This window comes from Ictidomys tridecemlineatus, chromosome 7, assembly GCF_052094955.1.
Source record: "Ictidomys tridecemlineatus isolate mIctTri1 chromosome 7, mIctTri1.hap1, whole genome shotgun sequence".
Taxonomy (NCBI): domain Eukaryota; kingdom Metazoa; phylum Chordata; class Mammalia; order Rodentia; family Sciuridae; genus Ictidomys; species Ictidomys tridecemlineatus.
Window position 1 is genome coordinate 17,465,285 of NC_135483.1, and position 22,011 is coordinate 17,487,295.

The following is a 22,011-nucleotide window of genomic DNA, read 5'->3' on the forward strand; positions in this document are numbered from 1 at the left end:
TGGGAATCCTTAATAACAACATTACTTTGTAATCCACAATGAATTCCTAATGAAATAATTGATTAAAAGGGAGAAAACATACTGATTCCCAAATAAAATTGAGAGAATCCAATAAGTGTCACTAGTGTTATCTCTCTCTCTCTCTCTCTCTCTCTCTCTCTCTCTCTCTCTCTCTCCCCCCCCCATCCTTTGTGTTCATTCCTCTGTACTCTGTGATGAGAATAAACACAAGAAGGAACAAGTCTACTTAGGGAAAATGTGGTGCAGATTTGATGTCTCATGGAAAAATAGAAGTGGAGTGGTGTTTAAAGATCAACTATTTTTGGGGGGTGAGGAGAAGAACAAAGAAAGGGCTGGAAATGTTTTCATGGAAAAGTTCAGAAGTTACAATTTTAAGCAGGTGTTTACATGGAGAAGACTTAGGGACAGCCTATCTGTGATGTGTTGAATACACGAATTACTTGCGTTTTATTACAGTAATAAAAATCATGAGTAGTGATTTCTGTAAAATTATTCATCTTCCTTTACCAGTATATTAAAACAAGTATGGGGTTAACAGGTTTGAAATTCATATCATTTCTTTTGAATACTTTCACTAGGGTTTAGCAGTAATTATTGAGAAATAATTTATTTAAGAAGGAATAAATAGATTGCATAATTAACACATTGACTGATCAACTCTTTGATATGAACATGATTAATCACCTGTCACTTTCATCTGTGAAATGAACAAAGCAGAGGCTACACAGCAAATCCTTCAAATAAGATTTTTGATATTTTAAATAAGCTAATTGTCGGGATGGCCAATTCGAAATAAAACTGTTTAAGCTTTCTAAAAAAAAAAAAAAAAAAAAAAAAAAAAAAAAAAAAAAAGATCAACTATTAGTTATTTTATCACTGTTTTTTTTCAGAAAATTAATTAAGACCCATGATAATGTGATAGTTAGTTTTAGGTGTAGGACTAGGACCCAGATGCATTCATGGCCAATTTCTCTCTTTTCATAGTCCCACAGGTCCTGCTAGCATGACTCACTGTTAGTCCCTTCTCCCTTTATCTCATGGAAACCACTGAATCGATTGCCTTTACTCTAAACGAGTATGTACTTTGCAAATATGGTCAATAATGCAACCCAGAAAGCCACAGCCAGTTGACTCGATCTGGTTAGGAGCCCTTATCCTATACTCCAAAATTCCTACTAGAACTGCTAGCAACATGTCACTAGTAGGCAAGACCAACTACTCTCATTTATAGTAGATTTTTATAATAAATGTATCTAATTCAGGACCTATAGGAGAATAACTTTAATGGGACAACTTGCAGTTAGTTGACTCAGCAGTTACAGAAGGATGTCTCTCTGGCCACCCACAGTATGTGGAGCTCTAAAATTGACACTGACATTCAGATTGCAGCTAACAGCCCTGTTAAGATGGGCTTCATTCCATCCTGGGTTCCCCCAGAATTATTATAGAGCATGAGAATCTGGCTCACTGGGCAATAACTCCTGGCCATGGAGTTGATATAGTTGTTATGAAGAGTGAGTGGTGTTGTGGACAGAGGACATCATGAATCAGTCCTACTGGACAGACTGCAAAAAGGAAGCCTTTTAAGGGAGAAACTTGGCTGATGAGATTGGGGGTTATCACAGGAGCCTGTGTGAAGGGCTGAGAAGCCCTGTTACCCCTACCTCAAACATTTTCAGTGTTTCTCTTCCATTTGCATGAGTCTGGTGCCAAATTCCATTATGCTTTTTGGGACACAAAGTGGGAGGACAGATGGGGATTCCAAAGCTAGTACTTCACTTCTACCCAGGCCCTGCCCCTCATCCATCCAGGAAGCACACAATTGCCTCAGAGGCAAGTACCACTCAATATAATCAGTCTAAGATAAAAATAGATATGACCAACATATTTATCAAGATATAGAACATTTGTATCACCCTCGAAAGTTCCTCCTTTCCCACCCAGAGGTGATTATTTTCATGTAAACATTGTGTTAGGGTAATTCTCTCTTGACTTAATCAAATATTAGGATAGTACTTGTGCTCATCTTTTGGAATTCAAGACTTTTCTATAATGTGGGTCATGACTTGGGCAAAACATTTTGGAAATATCCAGAGAAGAAAATTGTGAAGTCGTCACAAATGGAAGCTGATTAATCTAGAAAAGATAAGACTTTAGCAGAATCAAGACTTTCATCCTACACTGTGACAATATATTTTCTCTCTGTTAATATCATCAGTTCTTAAACATGGCAACTGAATTACTTTGTTGCCACTCACAAATGACTGAACTTATAAAAGACAGATGGGAGATTCTGTGTTTTGTTGATGTCCTTTTCTCAAAATTCCCTTCGCCACTGTTGAAAGGGGTAAATTCCTTCACCCTGCTGTTTCTTTACACTCCTTAGGATTCTGTTAATCAGTATTAGTAAGTATTGCTGAAAAATCAGACAGGTCACAAGAACTGCACATAAGGTATAACATGAATAAAGTCTGGCCTATGTGCTACTATATGTTAGAGATTTTATTCTTTTTATTCTCTATATTTTTAATTTGCTATGATTATTGATATTAATAATAATATCAGACAGTTGAATTATAGTTGGCTACTCTTTCACATTACATGCTCTTTATACCTGATTTGACAAGAGAGATGGTGTGGAGATCAGACACTTCTGGGTTCTACCTGCATATCCCTTTGTTATTTATGTGGCTTTGGACAGATGGTAAAATTCTGTATTTCTTATCTCATGTGTCAAATGAGAGTGATGATGCTACTTACTCCATAGCATTAAGTGATTTTATGCGCACAGAGTACTTAGCACAATGAGCAGTGACAGTAGACTCAGACCTCACTTTCTTGCCCCACAGTCAAGTTCTATTTCTGTTGAACTGTGCACTTTATCTAAAATGACATTAAAAAGTCTTTGGAAAACAGAAGCTGTTTGAAATTTTTGTAATGTTCTGAAAAGATGACTAACCATACACCAGGATCTTGCCTTGATCATTAACCAAGTCCCTTGCCAAACCTTCAGATTCTTTTCTTACTTCCACAGAGCGTTTTTGGGCTTTCTGTTTTGGACAGATTCAGAGCCATCATCCTCTGAGTTGATACTAAGTGGACTTGAATGGACAGCTCAGTCTCCCTGGGTGGTAGCACTTACTAACACTGTCTCAAATTTCCTAAAGAATACGCCATTATAAGCCCAATTTTTCTCCATATAGTACCTCAAATTTCTACCTTGCTACATAGTGGAAAATATAAATTTAGGCACAAGAACTGAAGATCATGTTTGGCAAAGGCTTTCTCCTCCACTTTGCTGACCTCTGAAATATCAGGGCTCCTTTCTCTAGGGGCGTCTTGATACCTCAAGGCTGTGTCTTCTTTATTGTTGATGGTAATTATTACAAAGTACGGTCTTTTCATCCTTTGGGATGTTTCTCTTCTTGGATTTTGTCCCATTAGGTCCAGTGTCATCATCTGGGTTCAATTTTTGAGGAAAAGGGAGAGTGACCTTTTGTAATTATCCTGTTGGATTCTGGGTACTAATGGAGTCAGATTCAGCAGGAATCTCAAGATCTCTTCCCTCACGGCTGCCAAACATTGTTGGATATGATTTTCTTGGATAACTTGCATTTTTCAAACTCTTTACACATCTTGATTTTCCTTCTCTTTTCATTTGAATGGAGTCTGTTTTAAAGAATTTTAAAGAATAAACTCTCTTCCCCCACTCTGGGACCCATCTTCCCATCATGATGCTTCCTGATGCTCCACCGTGGTAAACACAGCTCTGAGCGATTACCACTGTCCGTGGGCATCAGGCAGGCTAACAGGGGTTCTTTGTTACCTAATTGGCCTCTTTCCCACTTCTTTCTCTTCCAGGTCAGTTAGCCCTGTCAGAAAGCTCAGAACCTGTGATAAATACATTGCTACAACTTTTATGATATAACCAGGAAGTCAAATGAAAGGGATTGGGTCAAAGTGTGGAGTGTTTTTTTTTTCTTTCTTTTTACTTCTTTAAAGAGCTGTGAGAGCTAGGTGGATGTAAGATTTTTATTAGAACTTGTCCTGGCAAACTCTAGGGGACCTTAAAGTTAGGCAGGATTTTTATTTTATAATTGCCATCTTTTATCTATCTGATTTCATATATTAAATAGTAACCTGTGAAGTCATGTTCTTTTATGTGATTCTTTTTCTCCTTCAGCAAAATAAAATTTCCTTCCCTTTGGTTTCAATATCAGAATTCATTAGGGGCTCAGTCTTTGTAAAGCCAAGAGAATCAATAGCTAATTCCATAGAAGAATTTAGTGTCTCCGAGAACTTCTGAGAACAGCTTCACAAGTTGTAATATACTGATGTACTTTAATAGCTTTCAAATGGTGCAGTTTCTCTGGAAACAAAAGATTGCCAGTGCTATTATTAAAGTCACAGGCAATTGGTAGGTTTCTCTGCTGGAGAACAAATGGTAAAACATGAATTAATAATAAAGCAATATCGGTGGCATGCAAAGGACCCCAATCCATGTCTCAGCATGTTTCTGGAAATCTTCAGTTTTTAGAATAGCTGTTGAGTTCATGCTGCTCTGTCTTGTGTTTGGCTGCTGATGTCCATAGAGAGGAAGGTAGTGTGCCTTGGTACATATGATGATTTGACTGTCAACACTTATTTTTCTATAATACTCCATCTCCCTTTACACCATACAATGTTCACATTTGTTTGTTTGTAAAATAAGGAAAACCCCTTTGCATATATTTTGTTACTCAAATTGGGATCCTTTTGAGAGTTAAAAGGGATATTATTAATATTTATTTCCTGGCGATAGGTGTCAGCTGAGACTATGTTGGCAAAGCGTGACAATTGTCACTTGTGTTAATCATCACTATGTTTCAACACTGCAACCAAAATGCCTGACAGAAACAACTTAGAAAAGTTTATTTTTGACTCATGGTTTCAGAGGTTTAGTTCTCAGTTGGCCAATTCCTTTATTCTGGGCCTGAGGTGAGACAGCAAAATGGTAGAAGGACATGGCAGAGGAAAGCTGTTCAGTTTATGCCAGGCAGGAAGCACACAGAGAGAGAGAGAGAGGGAGGAAGAGGCCAGCAACAGATAGAGTCCAAGGCAATGCTCCCAGTGAACCCTGCATCCTCCAACCAGGCCCTACATGCCTATAATTACCACCAGCAGTCCATTCAAATTATTAATCCATCAAATAGAATAATCCACTGATGAGGTTACAACTCTCATAATCCAATCTTCTCACCTCTGAACATTGCCCATTTCCTAATACAAGAGCTTTTGGGAGTCATTCTTAAATTTAAACTATAAAATTTATGATTCATTTTATAATTCATTTATAATCAATTTTTGATTTATAATTCATTTGTGATTCACAATCATTTATAATTCTAGTGCTAAACTTGTATCTGGTACCCAAACATAATTTTGTATTATACCTATGTGCAAATCTATGATTCATGGTAGGTTTTGCATATGTATTTCCTCTGTCTACTTCTCATGGTAAGTCAGTGGAGTAAAGTGGAAAATGGTGTTTATAATCTTTAAAAATGTCCCCAAGTATCAGGCACACTACTTAATATTACATGTATAGACTCTGAAGATTTAATAAGAAATTCTCCTCTATAGAGACTCATGGGAAGACTCTGTGATGGAAAATTACACACAGACATTTTATGAGAGGGTACTCTTAGGCTCATCACCTTTTCACGGAGCGAAAAGGGCAGGATCAGGTCAAGAAGCAGAAAATTGTAAGTGATGCAAATGCCACTGTGGACTCAGCTAGTACCATCTGGGGCTTTAGAACTTGGGAGACCCTTCAAGGTTGACCTGAACTGAGGAAAGAAGGCTGGGCCTTTGTAGTCCTGCACTAACTGGTCATTAGATGTGGACACTTACAAAAGAATCCTTCTGTCCGTGATAGTGATACAGCAGCAACACTTATTTTAGACCCACAAGCTGATGCTCCTAGTGTCCTGTCTTGATGGAGATGAGTTAAAAGCCAAGACCGAGCTACAGAATGACATGTGAGATGAAGGATAATGCTGACTACTGCTGAGTGAGTTTGACGGGCAGTGATATCTCACTCCTGGTTATTTTCTTTCAAGGGAACTTGAGATACAACCTGATCCCCATGATCCCCAATCTCCGTTGTTGGATGTTCTGATTTGACTTCTGAAATAATTTCTTCCCAGAACCTCAGACCATGTGTGTTTTTCTCTTCCAGTGTTAACACAGGAAACCCACTGCCCATAACCTGTATGGATAACAAAATCAACGCCCTTGATGGTTGTCATAGCTCATGTAGTCTCTAACAGAGGTCTTATTTATTTATTTATTTATTTATTTATTTATGTGTGTGTGTGTGTGTGTGTGTGATTATGTTTTTACTTTTAAAATTCTACCCATGAAAGCAATTCATATTTACTGATAGTTTTGAAACTATATCAAATTGTTTAATGTAAAAACATGAATGGCAGACATTGACCCTTCTTAGTTGTATTTTCCATTGCTAACATGAAGTTTTGGTTATTTGGCATTCTATCAGATTCTGATAAGGAAGTACTTGGCATGTGGCTGTTGTCAAGGATGTGTGTTTCTTCTCCCATTGGAAGGAGTCATTCTGACCCTGGGCTCTGAGTGAGAGACATCTTGAAAGGTGTGGGTCTCAGATTTTGACTGGTGACATTTTTTTTTGAGTGAATTAGATAAGGGATGTATGATTTAGAGAAAAATACAGGCCATTATTCCAATGTTTCTCTTACATCCTGCCAAACATCTGGATATTTGAAGAACTGGGGAAATGAATTCTACTTTAATAACTCCCAGGAATTTATCTTCAGCATAATTTTTATGTTAGAGTTGAAATGTATCTAAATGACTTGACATTTAACCACTGGACAATTGGGGAAAGATGCTACCCAGAAAAGAACAATGTCCTTGAGATGGGAAAGTAAATTTTCAAAAAGCATAGATGATTGATGTCAAGTAGACAAAATCCCTGGATATTTAACTGCATTTTCAATGTTTCCATTAAGTAGTTTGGCTTCTGGCAACTTTCACTGCATCTCTACCTGAGATGGAGGGCTAAATTAGCCTACAATATCAAATTGGGAAGGGAAATATGTTTTCACTTTGTTGTTGTTGTTGTTTTTCTGAGGAATTTGAAAGAGTGTTGGAAAAGTAAAAGACAATATATTTCCTTTGGTTTGATGATGAACATGTATGCATCTCCCAGTTTTTATTCTATCTCACTATAGCTACCAACTCTATTTTTCTTATTGAATATAAATGTAGATGATGAAGAACCTCTGGGTATACAGGCATATAAATCTGTTATCTATGATCAAAATTGCAAAAATACTCTAGATGGTAAACATCTGTTGATGCATACAAAATATCCAAACATTAACTTGACAATTGAAAGTGGTTTTTGTATTTTATGTCAATTCGTCATTTTAATAGTTTTTGTCTTACAGTGTCTAAGCTATCTAGTTTTCCATTGTGCGCCAAAGATTAGCAACCAAGGAAATTAATATATTCCTTCTGTCCTTTTCATTTCTGATCTCATACTTCCTGATTATATAGGTCACTAGAGAGGTGGGTCCTCTGAAGTCCTGCATTAAGAGATAAAGGACATTCAGATGATTTATTAATAACTAAGAAACAAGTTAATTAAAAAGCACATTACATTTTAAGGAGAATCCATTAAATTGGTTGAGACAATTTTGTATGTGGATGCAGTATAAATGTAATCCATTCTTTGGAAAAACTTAAATTCTTGTGATGATTTTGCCAAGTGTGACCCATTTTCTTTTGTTCTATGACCTTGCATCACATTATGACCTTGATTTCTGATTTCACTCCAGATTTTGTGTTCTGGAGTCATTTAGATTAATGTGATAATGTATCCTTAAGTGTGTATAAAGATTGTACAATAAAATTTTACAATTTTAATTAGACGCAAAAGAATATAATTTTATTTTTGGAGATCCATCTTAATTATTTTGCTTCACAAAGTGAAGCCATATGACATAGAAGCTGCTGGTGCTTGGAGGCCAAAAATGTTGGTGTCACGTAGGGACTAGAGTTCACTGTGAAGTTCATGTTGGTTCTGTGGGAAACTTATACTGTAAATTCAAAAGCAATTTAAAATGTATTATACTTTGGCATGAAGGAAATATCTGATGATCATACTGGTATTTGAAAACTACAAGTTAAAAATGGGAGTTCATTTATTTTTTAACAACTTTTTTTATACTTTTATTTCACTTATTCATTTTTATGTGGTGCCGAGGGTTGAACCCTGTGCCTCATGCATGCTAGGCAAGCTCTCTACCACTGAGCCACAACCCCAGCCCTGGGAATTTATTTTTTTGTGTGGAAGAATCTCAACTTACACTAAATTTATAGATGAGAGAGCAGATACCTGTATTTAGCTCAAAATCAAGTCGTTACTCTCAGAATTAGATTTTGAGCCAGCAACTGGTCTTATTTCAGGCAGGAAAGTTATATAACAAAGAGAAAGAACAGGGGTTATAGAATAAGGGTAGGTGACATTAAAAACAGGTTCAGACAGAGAGATGGTCTGAAACAGGTAGATTCAAATCATGATTAGGTACAAGGAGATACACAGGATAAACTGTGAGGGTGGGGCTTTCAAAAATGCCATGGTGGAAACCCTCAGGGGATTTTTTTAAATTTCATAAAACATGAAGTTCTTTAAGCCAACAGCTTGGATACTTGGTAAACACTTGCACGTTGGCACACATGCACATTTCATCAAGCAGTACTTAAGTGTATTTAAAAATATCTGATGATATATGAGCTTTGGGAAGTGTAGAAATTGGTAAAGGACTCTATGCTGATGTGCTCTATAATTTTGTCAGAAAAATGCAAAAATATTTGCACATGTTAGCATAAAGCATATTTGACCTTCTTTCTACTTTAGAGTGTCCTCTGCACTTTTTAAAAATCATTCTTACACCTCCATGGCCCCCACCTCTATTCCCTATAAATATCAGGATTACATTTACTCTAAAACAAGGAACAAGAAAAAGATATCTACTCTCAACACTTCTATTCAACTTAGTTCTCTGAACTCTACCCAGGGAAATCAGATAAGAGAAGGAAATTTAAGGGAGACAACTTGGAAAAGAAATCAAACTTTCACTGGTTGCTGATGACATGATCCTATACCTACAAGATCCAAAGAATTTCACCAGCAAATTTCTAGAGCTGATGAATGAGGATAGCAAAATAGTATGATACAAGATCAATACTCATAAATCAATAGCTTTTCTCTACTCCAACAGTGATTCAGCTGAAAGAAATAAGAAAAAAAAAAACAACACTCCCTTCACAATAGTCTCAAAGAAAATTAAATACCTGGGAATTAATCTAACCAGGGAAGTAAAAAGTCTCTATTATGAAAACTGTAGAGCATTGAAGAGGACCTCAGAAGATGGAAAGACCTCTTATGTCCTTAGACAGGCAGAATTAATATAGACAATATGGTCATACTTCCAAAAGCAATATATGCATTCAGTGCAATCCCCATCAAAATACCAATGACATTTTTCAGAGAAATAGAAAAAACAATTATAAAATTCATTTTGAAGAATAAAAGACCCAGAATAACCAAAGCTTTTCTGAACAAGAAAAGTAAAATGGGAGGCATCACAATACTCATCTTAAATTACCCTAAAGATCTATAATAGCAAAAGCAGCATGTTGTTGATCTCAAAGTAGACATGAAGATCAATGGAATAGAACAGAAGACACAGAAACAAACACAAATAGAAACAGCTAACTGATATTTGAAAAATGTGCAGAAAATATATGGTGGAGAAAAGAGAGCCTTTTAAATTAATGGTGCTGGAAAAACTGGATAACCATATATTATCTAAGAATGAATTTAGATTCCTATCTTTCGTCCCACACAAAAGTCAAATCAAAACAGATCAACAACTTAAACATTAGACCATAAACCTTGCCATAGCTTGAAGAAAACATCATATAGATGCAGGATATGATTTCCTTAGCAAAACATGTAAAGCTTAAGAAATAAAAACAAGAATCAATAAGTGGAAATGCCACCAAATTAAAAGGATTCTGCACAGCCAAGGGAATTATTGAGAGAGTAAAGAAAGAGCCTATGAAATATGAGAAAATCTCTACCAGCTACTCCTTTGATAGGAGTTTAATATTCAGAATATATTTAAAAACCCTCAAAAACTGGATGCCAAAAAACAAAAAACAAAAACTAAACCCAAATATCCCAGTTAATTAGTGGGCAAAAAGAACTAAGCAGACATTTCTTAAAAGGAGAAACACAAATTGCCAAGAAACATGAAAAATTGTTCAGTATCCCTAGCAATTAGGGAAATACAAATCAATATTACCCTAAGATTTATTCCTACTCTAGTCAGAATTATTAAGAATGTAAATAATAATAAATATTGGCAAGGATTTGGGGGGAACAGGCACACTCTTGCTTTGTTGATGGGTCTGAAAATTTAGTGCAAATACTCTGGAAAGCCGTGTGGAGATTCCATGTGACCCAGCCATCCCACTCCTCAGTGTTTTTCCAGAAGATCTAAAATCAGCATACTATAGCAATACACGCCACTTCAATGTTTATAGTAGCACAATTCACAATAAATAAATTAAGGAATCAACCCAGATGCCCTTCAGTAGATAAATGGATTAAGAAAATGCAGTGTGTATACACAATAGAGTTTTACTCACCGATAAAGAAGTATACAATAATGACATTTGGCAGTACATGATAGTAATGGAGAAAATCATGCTAAGTGAAATGAGCCAGATGCAGAAAATCAAAGGTTAATTATTTTCTCTCATATATGGAAGCAAGAGCAAAATAAGGAAGAAAAGGCAGTGGAGGAGGGGACCAGATATCATAAAGTCCTAGGGAAGGTCAGTGGAGTAGATGTAGGATAATGAGAAGGAGAAAGGGAAAGGGGAAGATAAATGGAATGAATTTAACAAAATCATGTCATATTCATATATAAAGATAGAAAAGAAGCTGGGCCCACTGGTGCACTCCTATAATCCCAGTGGCTCAGGAGGCTGAGGCAGGAGGATCAAGAGTTCAAAAGCCCTTCTCAGCAACTTAGCAAGGCACTTAGCAATTCAGACCCTGTCTGTAATAAAATATATAAAAATATATAAAATATATAAAAAAGGGCTGGAGGTATGGCTCAGTGATTAAGCACCCCTGGGTTCAATCTCCAGTACCTCTCTACTGGAGTCTCCTTCTTTTTCTGTTCTTTAAATACTCTTCCTTCTTTCAACTGCTAATCTGACTGCTATAATGATTTTTTTTAAAAAAAAGCAAAGGAAATTTCATATACATAAAATATATTTAAGTGAAAGGAAATTTAAGAGCATAGAGAAGGGAAGATAGGGGAAGAGAAGAGGGGAGGAAAAAGGAAGAATGGGACTTGAAATCAAATTTCTTGCATGTATGATTTTGTAAAAATGAATCCAATTACCACCTACAATTATGATGCTCTGGTAACAAAAGATCAAAGTTATAATGCTTTTCCTCTCTGGTATTTTTATGATGGGTCACTGCTATGAAACCCAGCCTTGGCTGCTTTCTCATAAAATTATAAAATAATATGAAGAATAATGCCTTAAAGAGATAGTGCTTCAAACCCACACAGTCTTGTGTGTATAATGATTCTGTTCTTTGCCTATGTTGGTTGTAACTCTTAACACTTGGATTCAGATATCAAGAACTAGCACACATATTAATTATGTTTGCAAAAGTTTCTCATTTTGCATTGATTCTTCTTCCTCCAACAGTAGCACTGTGGAATTCACTCAGCACGTGGTGTTCAACTGGAGACTACATATCCTTAGTCTTCATTATAGGGCCATGGGAGTGAATATGCTCAAGCCCACTGGGATTGAGCAGAGGTAAAATGTACAACTACCTGGTCAGGTCCTCAAAGGCAAAATTCAGACTTCTTTTAGTGCTCATTCTCCTTTTGGGAACATGGGCATGGAGAGGAGTCTGCTTGACCATGTTAAAAATGACCTTAGGCACCACGGAGAAGTGCATCTTGCTAACTCTGGGATAATGTCTTTGGAACTTCTGCATGGAGAGAAAAACAAACTTCTAAACCAGCCACTGCACTTTGGGGTATCTTTTTAATGCCAGAGAACAGTTTGAATATAAATCAGGTTCTGAGCATCTATGTCATCAGGGTGATGGACAATTTCATCAGTGAACACTAGAGCATGCCTCTTCTACCACGGAGTTGGAAAAGTCCTATAGTTGTATTTAGTATTCTAGGGGGCTTTTCTCAACTGTCAGTTTTCACTGTGATATGCTAAGAATTCTATCCTACTTTTCAAACACAGGTCATCTCTTCAGACTTGGCCAAATATTTGTTTCCATGATGTGCTAACCATCTCCAGAGAGTCTACAGGTGGATCATTCCTTTGAAGATCCTTCGTTTGACTGCGGCTGTGCTACTGTGTGTCAGACTCTTCCCCACCACACATGGCCTCCTGACTTCTGACTTCTTTCCTCTCTACTGGAGTCTCCTCCTTTTCTGCTCTTTAAAAAATCTTCCTTCTTTCTACTGCTACTCTGAATGTTATAATGATTTCAAAGACATTTTAAAAGAATATGTAGTCTTGTTTTCTTTGAGTAGCTTCTACTTTCACATTGCAAAGATCATCAAAATAAGGAAATATTCAGAGCCCATCTTCCTTTGTAGAATGATGGCAAAAGGTAAAAAATAAAATGAAAAAGAAATAGGAGGAGGAAGACTTAGTACAATGGAATATAGAAAGATTTCAGATGCAGACTTAACTTAAATGGTCCCTAATGAACCATCAAGACATGTATGATACAAACCACATACATGCAGGTTTTAAATTGGGATCTTATTAAGGGGGTCTGATTTACTGCTAGAACTTTGGATATTGAGAATATAGCATTCTTTGGAAAGACTTAATTGAGCAGAGAAGGGCATTACTTTGTTGATTTTTACCTTCCATAGAGTATTGGTTACAATAGTGGCAATGACTAGGGAGGGCCCTTAGGGATGCTTGGATGACTCTGTGTCCCATTAATATTCTTAAGCAGGTGCCAGTGACCTTAAATGCCTACCACTGTATTCTTGTGATGTGGTCTGTTCATTAAAGGAAGGTAATATTATTAATTAATATATAATCAGTTGTTCAAATCTTGACACATACTATTGGATCATTCATTTTACTAACGAATAAAAGAAAGAAGAAGAAATTTTGAAGCTGGGGTACAGCTCCAAAGGGAAGAGTGAATGGGAAAAGGTGCCAGTGAGACTCAGAAAACCCAGGTCAGCATAAGGATAGGAGGAAAAGAACAGAGATGTAGGAAGGTAGAATGGGATCAGCGTGTCACTTATCTACCTGTGAAGCCAGGAACTGTTGACATCACTAAGGGCCTGGAGTAAAAGTGCTGAAAAGTCATATTTTCTTTCTTTATTGAAAGTTTGCTTCCTTGCTTATATCTTTCATTATTTGTTTTACCATTGTTCTGTTTTCTAGCTTCAAGGATATTTGTTTATGTTCATACCACATTGCATTAAGAAATGGATCTGAGGAAACTCAAAGAAATAGAGTAATTATAACAAAATATGAATGTTTACAAATGAATCATCTCCAAAGGGGGAGTAAATGCCAGAAAGCAGGCAGAGACCATCCTGGAGATTAGTCTAAGAAATGCATGCTATGGAGGGTCTATGCTTGATAGACATAGGCCACAGAATGAATAGCAAGCTTTGGAGAAGTCCTGCTACAAGGGAAAACAATGAAAAGAGAAAAACTACAGTTGTAAAATTCTGATGTGGACTCTGGAGATTTCTCTCTCTTTAGAAGTACCTTTGCAGATGCTCTGGTCATTGGATGGCATGCGTTCCAATGCTGTGCCCACCTGACTGTGGCAGTACCCTTAGTCATAGAAATGAAGGGCATGGGAACATGCAGAGCGCCCAGAACACCCACTTTGAATTCTGATAGGTTGGATGCATTCAGCTATTGCAGCCATGCTGGACCAGCTGAGTTTTTGCCCCTACCCACCCCTCTGATGTGCTGATATCTGGCAGGATAAACCCATTCCTGTCTCTGTCTTTGATCCTATGTGTCAAATTTATAAAGCCTATATGGAGACTTCCAGAGTTCAGTGGGACAGTCCCTCCTCTTTCTGCTTCCTTTCATTATTTTTTCTTCCCTTATTATTCATTTCATTATTCTAGAAGTCACCGTCTCTAACCTGTGTAAAAAGACTTATCAATGTGGGTGGGACAAGAGGTAGGGACTGGACAACATTCTTGATTCCTTAGAAGGCAGCCCCCACAGGGTTGCTAAGTTCTCTGGATGGCACAGATCCTGACCTTCCCACTGGGAGCTGAATGTTGGAAGATGACTGAAAACATCTCACTTCCCATTTTTAAGGAGACACAAAATGTCCTTGCACAAATTCTAGAAAAGAAAGAGCAGAGCCTGAGATGATCATTCCTTTTGTGAGGCCTTCTCCCTGTATTGGGAAGAGTGCAAACAGAGTAGAGAGGAAAGCCAGTCCAAGAGACTGCTACTGGACTGGTTTCTATGGAGGGCAACTGGAGCTTACACTTATGGGAAAGCATTGGAGAAACCATCTGGAATGGGCTTCAGAAATTTCTGCTGGTGATACAGAAGATGGGAGGATCTGTTCTCCTGTGCCTTTCCCTCATTGGTCAAAGGTGACCTTGTGGAGTAACTTCCTCACTCTTGCAGGTTTGCCAGTATGCTCAAGTGACTGCAGGTTCCTGTAGGGGTTGCTCACAGTAGCAGCAGTAACCTGACAGAAAGCAAGAGAGACTCATTACAGTTGAGGTTAAGGGCTACTGAGTTACATGTGCCCAAGATCCATTACCTTAGTCACACTTGAGAAAGAAAGGGGCAAGAGATTATGAATCAGTATGTAACAAATGTTGGCCATAGCCAGCTGGGGTATAGCACCATTTATAGTCTACTTATAGTACACTTTATCTTTTCAAAAGTATGGGTGTAAGTATTATATTCAGATACGGAAAGAAGATTCATCCAAGGATTTTTTTAGTCTTATGTGTTGCTAAAAATCTGGATATTTGAATTTTACATCAGATAAAAAAAAAGTGGAAACAATAAAAAGTGAAAATCAGCAAATGGGATAAGTCACAAATTTACTATAGCAGTTTGAAAATGAAGATTTAGCAAAATTTCATTCTAGACAGTACAACTGTACGTTATGTGAATTTTCTTCATTAAGAACATTTTTCCCTTAAAAGTTATCGATTTTAAATAAATAGGTATTTTCTCCAAAAAAATTCTTTAAGAAAGAGTAATAATTATAAATAAGAAAATATAGAGAATAAGGGAGTGAGTGAGGACAGGATGGAGATAAATGGAAGAGACTGGATAATAGAGGAAGAACTGTCTGTGGAAAAGAAGCAACAAATGCTTTTGCAATGATAAATCAAAAGCAATGTGAGATGTCAGTGGCTACAGTTGAGCATCTGTGATGAAACATGAAAACAATGCAGAAGTAGGAGACAGTCTTAACTGGGCTCTGTGGGAAAATGAGAGGGAAGTATACCAAGAGGACACAGTGAGGTGCTTGTTCAGAAGGGGCTTCTTGCCCAGAGCTGTTAGATTTCGTTTCAGATCTTGGACAAGAGTTGACGACTTCCTTTGCTTTACCCCTTAACCTCATGCATGACCTTTGAGGATTTTAATAATAACTATCATTTGTTTAGAAACTTGCCTTGGATGAGGTATTCCACAAGTCCTGGAGCTTGAGTTTCATTACTAAATTCTCTCAAAGACCTTAGAAGGTAGGTTTTTATTATCTGTATTATTGCTGACTAGATAAATGGAACTTGGGGAAATCAAATTTCCCAAGGTCAGAGCTGGTAATGGCCAAATTGTGGGTCAGCCCAGTTCTGGCCTAAGTGCCACTGCTGTCAATCATTTCATTCTCCACCAGTCAACAGAACCATGGTATACTGATGACATGATTTTCAAATTGGAACTTCCCCTAGACTTAATGTTGTATATGGTCACATGGTTCGAAGACAACCTCAGTTTATGTGGTCTGACAATGGCTATATTCTGATTTGTGTATTTATTTGTATGAAAATAATTATAGTGCTCAAAATTTTAATGAATTTTAGTTCATTAACATTTATTATCATATAATTATATAAAATCATGTTAATGAAAAAAATATGGACTCCGAGCTGTTAGATTTCATTTCATATGGGTACCTATTATTTTTTTATGTATGTATGTGTGTATCTATTTATCTATCTATCTATCCTCGTTAGAAATGAGGTGTCCCCTGAAAGCAGTATTAATACATAAAATTATTAGATTTTTGAGAGCCATGAACTAATCAGTGGATTAATCCATTTCGTGGATTAGTAATTTGAAAGGCCTACTGTACTGGAGGTAACTGTAGGCAAGTGGGACATAGCTGGAAGAAGTGGGTCACTGGGAGATGCTCTTGGGAATTGTATCTTGTCCACTGTCTCCTCCCTCTCTATGTGCTTCCTGTCTGCCATGAGCGAAGCAGCTTTCCTCCACGATATCCTCTGATGAGATGTTCTGCTTTACCTGAGGCCCAGAGCTGTGGATTCAGCTGACCACACAATGAACCTCTGAAACTGTGAGCCCAAGATAAACTCTCCCTCCTCTAAGTTGTTCTTGTCTTGTATTTTGGTCACAGTAACACAAAACTGACTAACATAGTCAGTCAGTCTGTCTGTCTGTCTGTCTGTCTATCTATCTATCTATCTATCTATCTATCTATCTATCTATCTATCTATCATCTTTTTATCTCAGTGTCTTAGTCTATTCAGGATGCCATAACAAAACACCTTAGACTGGGTGATTTATAATGAACAGGAATTTATTTCTTACTGTTCTGGAGGCTGGCAGGTCCATGATCAAGGCTCCAGCATTTTGCCACTGGGGAGCTCTGTGTCTTTGCTTCTATTATGTTAACTTGTTGCCATTTCCTTTCACAGTAGAAGACAGAAAGGCAAAAAGGGCAATATAGTTCCTCCCAGCCCTTTTATAAAGCTACTAATCTCCTGATTTAACAACTTCCTAAAGGTTCTACCTCTCAATTTTACATGTTAGGACTCTGGAGGGGTACAAACATTCAAATTGTAGCACTTCCTATCATCAATCTGTTTACTTTATATGGCTCACGTGTGCCTGGGTCTGTCTATAAATGGGTAGTAGAAATTTATTTTTCTCAGATTACTGATGCCCTCAATCAGGCAGAGGACAATAATGAATGTGATATACATATTTTTATTCTAAATCTGTTGACAACAGAGATGATTTGGAATGATAATGACCCTCATATGGATATGGTTAAATATGTGTGCTTTTCCGCATTACTTTTGGCCCTATTCTCTCTCCTGCAGATACTGTGGTTATCAGGCTGTTGAGAAGATAAATGAGCACCTTCAGGCAGTCTCTTGTGATCTTGTTGATGAAATTCAACAATCAAATTCTGGTGCAACAGATGCTTGTAGCATGTGAGTAGGTGACAATCTCATGGATTTTTAGTAATACCATAGCCAGTTCTATTGAAATGTAATTCAAACTCTTTGTGCTATGTTTCTGGGAAACTTAGGAAAAACTATGCTATTGGATAGAACTGCCTTATAAATTAAGACAAAGAATGAATTAGTTTTTTTTAAATATATATTTTTGGTGAGGCATTCAAAATGATGTCATTTCCACACTTAAAAGTATGAAATGCAATTTTAATCTCCACTATGTTTCATAGTATATATAAAACACCAATCAATAGTAAAAGTTGCATTTATAATATGCAGCAAAGTTCCTCAACTCATCTTTTGCCCCTTCCTATTCACATAGTACCTTTATGCAAAGTCCTTCAGTTTCTGATTTCAAATTTCCTCAAATACTCTTTCAAACTAAACCTATAATTTTTTTTTCTTCTCTCATCCCTGTCTCCTGAACCAACCCCACTCCTGGTAGTTTTTATAAATAACATAATGTAATAGCTGGGCCAGTAGCTTTCAAGACAGATTCAGGCTCTTTCATTTTAACAGTAATAGAAGTGTGGGATTAGGAAAATCACAACACTTAAAATGTACATATGTTCTTTATTCCTTATTACAAATTTGTGAATAATTCCAACCCTTATACTATTTTATTTCCAGATAAATGTAAATTACAGAGATGAATTAAAGAATGCAAATCTGTCCTATAAAAGATGTAGGATCATATGTACATTTTGGTTGCATTTTGGGGGCTGCTCCAAAATAGAGCAAGAAAGGGTAGTGAGATTTAAAGCAGGTAAATTCCTCAACAGGAAATTGTAGTAGTCCCTGGAAGGGGTATTGGCGGTTTGAAGTGCTAGTAAGGATTGAAAAACACAGATAATTTTGAAAATATACAGAAAGTGGTAGCAATAGGACTTCATGATTGGCTATGGCTTAGGAAGAAGAGGAAGTCACTACTGATGTGGAAGAAAGTAATCTGCAGGTAACTTACTTTCAGTGCTGCCTTTGATGGACTCAAATTCAGGAGTCAAGGCATAATCCTTCTATTTTGATACTTGTCCCTCTGTTATCTTAGTTTAACCTTTGAAGATGATATGAAATGGCAACAGTCACCATGGAGCCAAACTTAACTTAGGAAAAGGACCAAAGCTCCGTAGACTAAACTTGTTTCCTAGTTTCACTTATCATTTGTTGGTCTTAAACTGAGCTGGCTTTTAAAAGGCATCTTGAAAGATATAAGCTGCCATTCATCAATCAATAAGAAGATTATTAGAAAGCAAAAATATGGGACAAACATAAAAATATGGATAAATGTAAATAACAGAGACGAATTAAAGAAGGAAAATCTGTCCTATAAAAGATGTAGGATCATATGTACATTTTTAATGAATCTCTGAAATTGTTGTTGTTGTTGTTGCTTCTGTATATCACTGTCTGTTTCACTCTTAGGATAGAAAGGTGCTTACTAGATCCCACACTGCCACTCTTCTAGGTGCAATGGTTTGGAGAAAGGATGAGACAAAATTCCCTTCATGTCCTAACTTTTCCCAAGTTATAATCTTTAACAAGCATTTCTTCACAAAAATCTCTTGAACTTGGATTTGGTGAGTCAAGGGTCAGGATAGAAGTCAGAGTATCTGTGAGGATGTTCACTTTTAGGTGAAAAAAATATAACTCAATGCTTTAGTTTTAACTCTGGTCCTGATACTCTACTGTCCAAGTCAAATTGCTTTGGTTGTCTGAGATTTTTTGTTTTCAATCCATAATGGTTGTTTGGAGGATTAAATGAGTTAAAAATAAATGTATTCCATTCTCTGGCAACCCCAAGTGACCAAAAAATGTTATTTGAAACTGATAATGTGCTAGGGACTGCTCTGCCCTAACAGACAGTCCTTGGACAGCTAGAGGGTCAGGCCTAGGACCAAACTGCTGAAGCAACATAGACCCTCATGAGTTTGAAAACTGTTATTTATCTGTTTATCGGGAATAGAAAGAAGGAGAATTAAGAAGCTTCTTTTAAGGTGTTACAGACTATTGGGGGAGAAATTTTCCAACAATTATAATAATACAGGGCTGGGGATGTGGCTCAAGCGGTAGCGCGCTCGCCTGGCATGCGTGCGGCCCAGGTTCGATCCTCAGCACCACATATAAAAAAAATTATGTTGTGTCCACCGAAAACTAAAGGATAAATATTAAAAAATTCTCTCTCTCTCTCTCTCTCTCTCTCTCTCTCCTCTCTCTCTCAAAAAAATTATAATAATACACTATGGCCTATGATTTAAAAAAAAGCATTTAGTAATTGCTATGAAAACACATGATTCTGAGTAAGACTAAGGCTCTTCCCCCGGGCCCCCCCAAAATCTTAGGAAACTCAAAACAGCCTTTCTGAAGGAGGTAGTACTTGAGCAAGGTTTGGAAAACATGGCACCACTGGAGTCTAGAGAGTTCTAATAATATGTTAGGACAGTGTGTCATTTTTTTGTCAAATTTTATGGACATCTGCATTTCACTGCATACTCAAAAACAGTGAGTGATTTTATATACACATAAAATATATGTGATTATATGTCTATAATTATGTTATGGTTTAGATATGAGATGTCCCTCCAAAAGCTCATATGTAAGACAATGTAAGAATTTTCAGAAGAGAAATGACTGGATCATGAGAGGTGTAAAATAATCAGTGGATTAATTCATTGATACGGATTAACTGGATGATAACCACAGTCAGTTAAGTTGTGGCTGAAGGAATTGAAAGTAGGGCGTATGATAGGAATTTACATTTTGTCCTTGTTGAGCTCAGCATTCTCTTTCACTCTCTGTCTCTCTGTCTCTCTCTCTCTCTCTCTCTCTCTCTTTTCCCTCTCCTTCCCCCACCCCCTCCCTCTCCCTCTCTCAGTCCCCTCTCTCCCTCTCTCTGTTTCCTATTGCCATACCCTGAACTACTTTCCTCTGCCATGATTCTCTCTGACCTTCTGCCATACCCTTCTATCATGATGTACTGCCTCATTTTGACCCATAGTTATGGAGTCAGACAAACATGGAATGAACTTCTAAAACTGTGAACTAAAATAAACTTTTACTCCTTTAAATAAATTCTTCTTAGGTCACAACAAAACACAAGCTTACTAAAACAGAATTGGTACCAAGAAGTGCAGTTAGTTGTTGCTTCTTAACCTCATGATTTGCAGGGGAAGGAATTTTGAAAAGTTCAGAGATGAAAGCTGGAAAGGATTTAGAATGTTATAAGTGGAGCTTAAGGGGCGAATCTGGTGGGAGCTGAAAAGACTCCGGATAGTAACAAATGTTTGCATGAGTTTCAGCAGAGGACAACTCTATAAAAAATTATACAATTCATGTTACATTTTGGCAAATAAGTTGTCTACATTTTGCCCATGTTTGAGACTTTCCATGAGGCTGAAAGTTCATCTTTATGTTTTGCCCCAATAAGACTCAGAATAATGGAGTTATCTATCTATGAAATGAAACTCTGAAGCCATGAACCAAGATAAACTTTTTCTCCTTTAAATTATCCTTGTCATATCATTTGGGCACAGCGAGGCAAAATTAACTAAAACAAGTTAGATATAATTATATATTAACAAATACACATTTATGTATATATAAGTTTGTGTGTATGTGTGTGTGTGTGTGTGTGTGATTATTCTTGAAAGCAAGGCAACTTGAATAAACCTTCATTTGCATAAAGTGAAAAATGAATGGGAGTGTTTTTAGAAAGTTAAGTATGGCTTGATGAGAAGGCATTGATTAATAAATATGAAGGTTTGTAGAGAAAAGATTATTATCTATGAAATACCAACTTCAGATGAATGTTCATGTTTAATGTACAAATATTCAATTTTTTTTCTTACCACAAACTCAAAATAAAGGATATATATAAATTTCATATAAAGCAATGAGGACTTATTCTATATTCGGCATACACAATTAAACTCACCAGATCACACTGCACTGAAGAACACACATCCCTACACAGATGATGACAAAGTACAGAGGATGCAAAGTTGGAGGTAAGTTTTTTTAACCAGGTTTTGTGTGTTCAAGGAGATTTGGACAACACCCACATTACTCTGGATACCCAAATTGTACAGAATCAGTCATCCTAGTGATGTCAACAAGGCCTTTCAGCTAATAAACAGCAATCAAACAACTTGATCTAGAACAGAGTGGATCCACTAGGAATAAAACCTTTGGACACATTGGGTTTTCTATTTAGGTGAGATTGCCTACATTTTATGCTACTTTGTTGTCCAGTATCAGTGCCCAAATAAGAGGAGTCTTGTCTTTGATGGTTGTTTGCATTTATCTTCACCTCTGAAATTTCACTTGGCTTTGTCAGATAGTGACTTTTCCCATATCTGTCTCCCTTTCAGGTGTGTGTGTGTGT

The 22,011-nt window shown here is 36.8% G+C and overlaps 1 long non-coding RNA gene across 2 annotated transcripts in view; it reads left to right on the top strand.

Moving 5' to 3' along the window:
• Positions 1 to 22,011, top strand: part of LOC144365425 (uncharacterized) — a 61,312-nt gene extending 39,301 nt beyond the window's left edge. The window contains exons 5-7 of one of the 2 annotated variants that reach the window (XR_013423832.1): positions 15,813 to 15,890; positions 17,493 to 17,606; positions 21,669 to 22,011. This is a non-coding gene — a long non-coding RNA (uncharacterized LOC144365425). Of the gene's footprint in view, positions 1 to 15,812; positions 15,891 to 17,492; positions 17,608 to 21,668 lie in introns of those variants that run through there. The other variant, XR_013423833.1, reaches the window with a different exon arrangement.